Source organism: Apus apus, chromosome 24 (assembly GCF_020740795.1).
Source record: "Apus apus isolate bApuApu2 chromosome 24, bApuApu2.pri.cur, whole genome shotgun sequence".
Lineage (NCBI taxonomy): Eukaryota > Metazoa > Chordata > Aves > Apodiformes > Apodidae > Apus > Apus apus.
Window position 1 is genome coordinate 266,610 of NC_067305.1, and position 6,852 is coordinate 273,461.

Consider the following 6,852-nt stretch of genomic DNA (forward strand, 5'->3'; position numbering starts at 1 on the left):
GGAGCGGGGCCGTCCCTGCGCGGGGATCTTCCCTCGCGTCCTTCCTCGGGGGTCAGGAGTGGCTGCGGGAACGGCCTCCGTCAGGCCCTGCTGCTGTGCTGGGGCTCTTGGTGCACTGAGGGGAGGAGGGACTGGGGCCGTGGGTTAGGGGAGGAGCCCAGGCCCGAGCGTTCCCTGCTGAGGGCCAGTGCCCCTGGAGATGGGGTGGTCAGCAGGGACCCTCTTGAGACCCTTTCCCCGCGGCATCCAGGCCCCACGGCCTGCTCGCTCTGCAGAGCAGCACCACCAGCTTGGGGCCCCGCAGGGCACGTGGATCAGGCCAGCACAGACGCAGTTCCCTGGGGAAAACCTGGGGAAAGAAGAGGCATGGACGTCCTGGTAGGGGAGCAAGGGAGCAATTCTCTCGTTCCAAAGGGTAATGAATGACTCAGACTTCTTCGTGCCTACTGCAGCTTGGGACAGGCTGCCCTTTCACTGGGGCAGCAGAACAGCCAGAGGCGTCCCAGGGCCAGGAATCTTGTGCTGGGGAGAGGGGCTGGCAGAGCAGGGCTGCCAGCAGCTGGCAATAAGGATCTCTTGGAGACAAGGCCAGCAGGCGCAGGGTGGCTCTGTGTCCTCATACTAGGGCTGGTCCTCAGCTCTGGGGCTGATCTCTCAGCTCCCCAGGATCTGCTGTGGCTTTCAGAGGGGCCGGGGCCATGGTGCGAGTGCCCAGAGCTTTGCAGCACCCTGTGGTGGGCACTGCCATGGGGCCAGCCCAGAGTGGGCTGCTCTGGATGGGGGAGAGGGCAGGAGAGGTGGAGAGAGCTGGGGAGAGCCTGGGCTGGGTAGAAAGTGTCTGGGAGAGGAGAAGAGCCGTGTAGAGCTCAGCTGTTGGGGCGTGCATGGTGAAGGCACCTAGCGGGGTGCTGACGGTGCAGAGCCAGGTGACACAGTGAAGGAAAGAAGGCACCAAAGGTGCAGAAGAGAGAGGCCCGGGGATCTGTGCCATGTTCCCCGGGGCAATTTTCCCTGAGCACCTCACACACCAGCCATTTCCACCTCTGGCCATGCACCCCAGCCCTGAGGAGGAACTTTTGCTGCGTGGGCCCCCTCATCCTCCTCTGGGGCTTCGTGATACCCAACTCCACTGCCATTGTTAATGAATAGGACACTAGTTTCCTCCTGACACTCGTTACACACCAAGTCCCACAGCTTTTCTCACAGCTGGACTCTCATCCAAGCACATTCTTAGGCAGCTCCAGCATGCTCAGGTGCTCTTGGCCTTGTCTCAAGAGATACTGAAAAATTCTTTTGGTTTAGATCCCACCAAGTCACCTGGGTGGCTTTCACAGCCACGTCCCACCTTGGATTTCCCACCTGCAGGCAGTGCCTCTGACTTCCTGCTTCGCCAGCCCCCGGAGCCGGTCTCCGTGCCTGGTCATTTCCTGCATGGTCTCTTTCAGTGATGCTCCTCAGTGGGGCTTTCTAACACCCTCAGAAACTTGGAGGTTTGCTGCTGAATTCTGAATTTTACTTCTCTAGAGGTTTTTTGACCTGTCATCATCATCTTCTGTCCAAGAATTCAGTACCAGCGAGCTCATGAACATTCACAACGCCTTAACAAGCCAAGCCTCTGGGAATAATTTAAGTCTTCAAACCTTACGTGGTTAAGTGGAGAGCTTTCAGGAGTGCAGACAAAGTGAAAATAGTTTATTTTCAGCATCAGAACAGCGCTCCGAAAATATTCAAGGTTTCCCCCTTTTTCTTTTTTTCCTTTTTTTTTTCTTTTTTTTTTCTTTTTTTTTCCTGTTTACACCTTCTGTGATGTCAGCAGACTCCAGCTGTTCTTGATCCTGAGCATCCCCTGATGATGCAGTCTGAATGCACATGGAAATCAAGGCCCTTTCTGTCCCACAATCTGCCGGTCTTTGTCCCCACCTCCACCCCCACCATTTCCCTCCCTGAACTCCTGGGACACAAAGCACCTTGTTCAAATTGGAGCTGCCTCCACTGAAGGCTGTGGCTGCAAGTTCCAGCCCCTTGGCACCAACTCCCACCTGTGTCACTTGGGGAAAGAGCTGCCTGCAGACACAGGAGGAGGTTTCTTAATGACCAACAAACCAAAACAGAGCAAGGTGCACCTCAATGAAAAATAAAATGCATTCCTTTGCTGTCCACATTGCCTCCCCTGAAGTCCACTTCCCACAGCAGATAACCTTAGACCAATGGAAACACCTTCTGTGATGGGCCCAGACCCCAAGATCCCCCCCAAGCCCTGCTGCAGGCAGGGATGAGAGTTCTCCTCTAACCTTGGGCACCGGCTCCTCCTCCAGAAGCGCTCCTGGAGGTCCTGGGTCACATTTCCCAGTCCCACATGGGGTCTTCAGCTGCTTCAGTCTGACTTGGAAGCCGTGCCCACCTTGGTCTGGGCAACCGAATCAACTCCTGGATGGAGATGTCAGGTATCTTTACAGTATCCTTATCATTCTGTTTGGAAAAGACCTTCAAGATCATCGAGTCCAACCACTACCCTAACTCTGCCGCATCCACCACTAAACCCTGTCCCCTGGCACCACATCTGTCTTTTTAGATGTCTCCAGGGATGGTGGCTCAAGCACCTCCTTGGACAGCCTGGATCACCAAGTCCAACTCCCGCCCCAGAAGAGGACAACCCCAAAGTTCACACCATGTCCCTGAAGGGTGTTGTCCAAATGTTTCTTGAAAACTTTCAGGCTTGGAGCCATTACTGCTTCCCCGGGGAGCCCATTCCAGTGCTCCACCACCCTCTGGGTGAAGAATCTCTTCCTAATGTCCAACCTAAACCTCCCCCTGCACATCTTCCCACCATTCCCTTGGGTCCTATCATTGGTCACCAGAGAGAAGAGGTCAGCTCCTCCTCCTCCTCCTTCCCTAATGAGGAAGCAATAGCTGCCATGAGGTCTCCCCTCAGTCTCCTCTTCTCCAGACTGAACAGACCAAGTGCCTTCAGCCGCTCCTCGTACGGCATCCCCTCTAAACCCTTCCCCAACCTCGTGGCCTCCTCTGGACACCCTCCAGTAGCTTTATATCCTTTTTGTGCTGTGGCACCCCAACCTGCACCCAGGACTCAAGATGGGGCCGCACCAGTGCCGAGTAAAGTGGGACAGTCCCCTCCCTGGACCGGCTGGAGATGCCGTGCTTGATGCGCCCCGGGACTTGGTTGGCCCTCCTGGCTGCCAGGACACACTGTTGGCTCATGTTCAACTGGCCATCGACCAGAAGCCCCAGATGCCTCTCCGCAGGGCTGCTCTCCAGCCTCTTGCTCCCCAGACTGTCTGTATATCCCGGGTTACCGTGTCCCAGGTGCAAAATCCAGCATTTCTCCTTGTTCAGCTTCATGCCATTGGTGAGTGCCCAGCTCTCTAATTTGTCCAGAGCCCTCTGCAGGGCCGCTCTGCCCTCGAGAGTGTCAGCTGCTCCTCCCAGTTTGGTGTCATCCACGAACTTAACTAGTAGGCCTTCAAGTCCTGCATCTAAGTCATGTATATCAAAGAGTACTGGCCCTAAGATGGATCCCCGTGGAACCCCACTAGTGACCAGTCGCCAGCCTGACGTGACCCCATTTACTATCACCCTTTGAGCTTGACCCATCAGCCAGTTTCTCACCCATTATGTGCTTGTCCAGCTGGATGCTGGACGTTGTGTTTAGAAGGAAACTGTGAGAGACAGTATCAAAGGAGCCACAGGGAACTCCAGGCCGGCCAGTCTCGCCTCTGTGCCCGGCAAGATAATACAGCAGATCCTCCTGGAAAGTCTGCTAAGGCACATGGAAAATAAAGAGGTGATTTGTGACAGCCAACACGGCTTCACTAAGCCATGCCTGACCAATCTGGTGGCCTTCCACAACAAGGCTACAGAGATGGTGGATGGTGGCAGAGCAACTGATGTCATCTACCTGGATTGGTGCAAGGCGTTTGACACTGTCCCGCATGGCATCCTGGTCTCCAAACTGGCAAGGCATGGATTTGACAGATGGACCACTCGGTGGATAAGAAATTGGCTGGATGGCTGCACCCAGAGAGTTGTGGACCCACAGACTGGGTCGAGGTAAAATGGAACAGAGAAAATGAGCACCAAGAGCGACCTGGCTTCCACTGCAGGAAGTGTTTCCTGAAGAAGAAATCTGCAGAGTGGGTTTGATGAGATGAAAAGCCAGGCGGTCCAACTGTAGTCAGTCTAAAGGAGGTGAGCATGCCTGATGGAGGAGGGCAAGCAGAAGAAATCAAACCAGGTACTTAAAGGCAGGGAAACTGGGGAACTAATTGCCATGGGATCTTTTGCCTACTAAAATGGGACCTGGCTGGGGAAAAAAAATCTAGGAAAAAAGATAAAGGAGCTCTATTCCAAAGACCAGAGCACTTAAAGGTGGTGGCACCTGTGTCCATGCTAGTCTTCCAGCTTTGCCCTGGTGGAAGCTCAGAGCTCACACCCGAGACATGCTAGAACATGTTTGCCCCCTTCAGCTCTGCCCCGGGCCCTGCTGCTCACTGGCACTGCAGGCAGACTACAGGGACTTGTTGATCAAGGCGCCGGCAAGAACTGTTGTAACGTGAAGCTTTTCGACCGTTTGGAATTCAAACCCCAGAGAAAAGACAAAGGCAACACTCCTGTCGGAATAAAAGTTTATGCTAAGCAGCAGTATAAAAGAACATCCTCGAGGTGGAACAAGTCCCCATGAACAAAGCCAGAGTTAAACCCATCTTGTCACTGCCGGAGATCCGGCTCCAGAACCTCGTACAATTAACATATTAAAATATTTAAATACAAATACAGACTGTATACACCCTTACCCTTCAAATATTGTCTAAAATAAATAGGAATAAACATGCAACAGTACCTAACAGAACTACTAAGGTACAGCTATTAAAAACTTAGCATCCACTAGGAGGATAAATACAATCATATTTTAAACGGTAAAAACCTACTCTGAAGATGTGCTTAAAAGTATTTAAAAGCACTAAACCAACAAGTAACTGAGCGGGTAGAAAGTGCCATTGAAAAGGTGAAAGAAAGGGCATGGCCAATACCCTACAAAATGAAGATGAAGGCAAACAAACAGAGGTGGGTGTTTCTTTGAAAAACAACAAACAACACAGGTGAGATGGTCCAGCTGGCAGCTGCTGCACATCTGCCCATCCACGGTCACTCTCTTCTCACTCTCCTCTTCCTTCCTCCCGAAAGCAGCCCCGCTCGCAGGCTACATCCAACTGCAGATGGAAATCAAGGAGAAAAGGGAATGCTGAGAAAACATCGGTCCTTGTGTGTGTTTCACCTGGCAGCGGACGCAGCAACTGCGTTGCCACCAGCTACTCTCCAGTGCAGCCTGCAAGGCAGACTACAACTGGAGAAGTGGAGGCCTGCTGTCTCAAGAATAGCAATTATGCTCATTGTGCAACACTTGACCGAGAAAACAACAACAACAAAACCCACTGTAAGCAAAGTGCTCCCGTTCCTCCAAACCTGGTATTTGTCCGTGCACTCGCTGCCATGGAGACCAACTGCCCAATGTCAGTGCCAGCACATCCCCAGCTGCATGCTGGCCAGCAGACCAAGGCAGGGTCCAAGGAGAAGCCTGTGGCGGGAAGCGCAAGGAAGCACTTCCACTGCAGGCAGTAACGTAACGATTCTCATCTCCCCTTTCTGTAACAGGGTGGTCAGAGCAGCTGCCTCGGCCATCTCTACAGAAATGCAGAATCTCTCCTTACCAGGGGACTGGCCATCATGTGAGCTGGGTCTTCCCTTCCTGCACGTGGCTGCTTCTGATGGCCCTCTCCCTCCTGCTGAAGTGTTGATGGGCTCAGGTCTCTCTTCTGTCACTGATACACACAGAACACTGGTATTCTCCTTAGAAGAAACAAACAAACCAAGAAATAACCCCAAAGATCACTCTGTACTTTCTTATAATCGCTTCAGAGACAAGAGCTTGAAAGAGCATCTCTTATGTTCAGTTAAAACAGAAGGTTCAATTCCAAAGAAAACAACCCTAGCCATTCTCTGGTGCTATGATACTTGGCCTTGTTTTTCATTAACCACCTCACTCTTGGCACGCTTGTTTTCTCCTGTGCACTGCCTGTCCTGGAGAGAAAGGAAGGTGACTCACCAGCAGCTCAGCAGCAGCCCTTTCTGCAGACGTCGCGGCACGGGCAGCACAAAGATCTTCATGATGCTGCAACAGAGAACGAGGTACTGTTGGATCTACTCCCGTGGCAGATTGTCTGTTATTTGCGGTTAGAATAGCAGGTTTCATTAAAAGACAAAAAGCAAGGCTCCTATTTTGGAGCACCCTGCACCCCCCTTCAGCATGAGGAGGAGGGAGAGGAGGAAACATCAAAAGCAGCACGATGAGGAGTATGATGAGGAGGAGGAGGGAGCAGGAGTCAACGGGATGACGAGAAAGAGGAGGAGGATACAACGGCATGACAAGGAAGAGAAGGAGGAGGTAGAGGAGTAGGACCAGGAGGAGCAGGACAACCAGGAGAAGAAGGCAGTGTCAGACAAACAGCATGAGGAGGAAGAGGCAGCAGGAAAGCACAGAATGACAAGAAGAAAGAAGGGGGCGGAGGTGGAGGCAGGGGGAGACCATGGGATGGCAATGAGGAGAATGAGGTGAGTATTGTATCGGGGTGCACAGGGATGTGGGGTGCATGGGTAGGGGGGGCCATAGCATATTGGGGTGCATGGGGAGCAGGGTGTGCGGTTTATAGGGGTGTGTGGGGAGCGGGGTGCATGGTCCGTTGGGGTACGTGGGGCTATGGGGGCTGTGGGAACAGATGGATGGTATATCAGGGTGCACAGGGACCAAGGCGCAGCGTTTAGGGGTTTCCAGGGATC

The 6,852-nt window shown here is 53.0% G+C and overlaps 1 long non-coding RNA gene across 1 annotated transcript; it reads right to left on the reverse strand.

Annotated features, from left to right (window-relative positions):
• Positions 1 to 4,942: 4,942 nt before the first annotated feature.
• LOC127393981 (uncharacterized) lies at positions 4,943 to 6,405 on the reverse strand. Its single transcript, XR_007891580.1, has 3 exons — positions 6,122 to 6,405; positions 5,727 to 5,865; positions 4,943 to 5,228 (listed from the first exon to the last, which is right to left on the reverse strand). It is a non-coding gene; the product is annotated as an uncharacterized LOC127393981 (long non-coding RNA).
• Between the last annotated feature and the right edge of the window lie 447 nt (positions 6,406 to 6,852).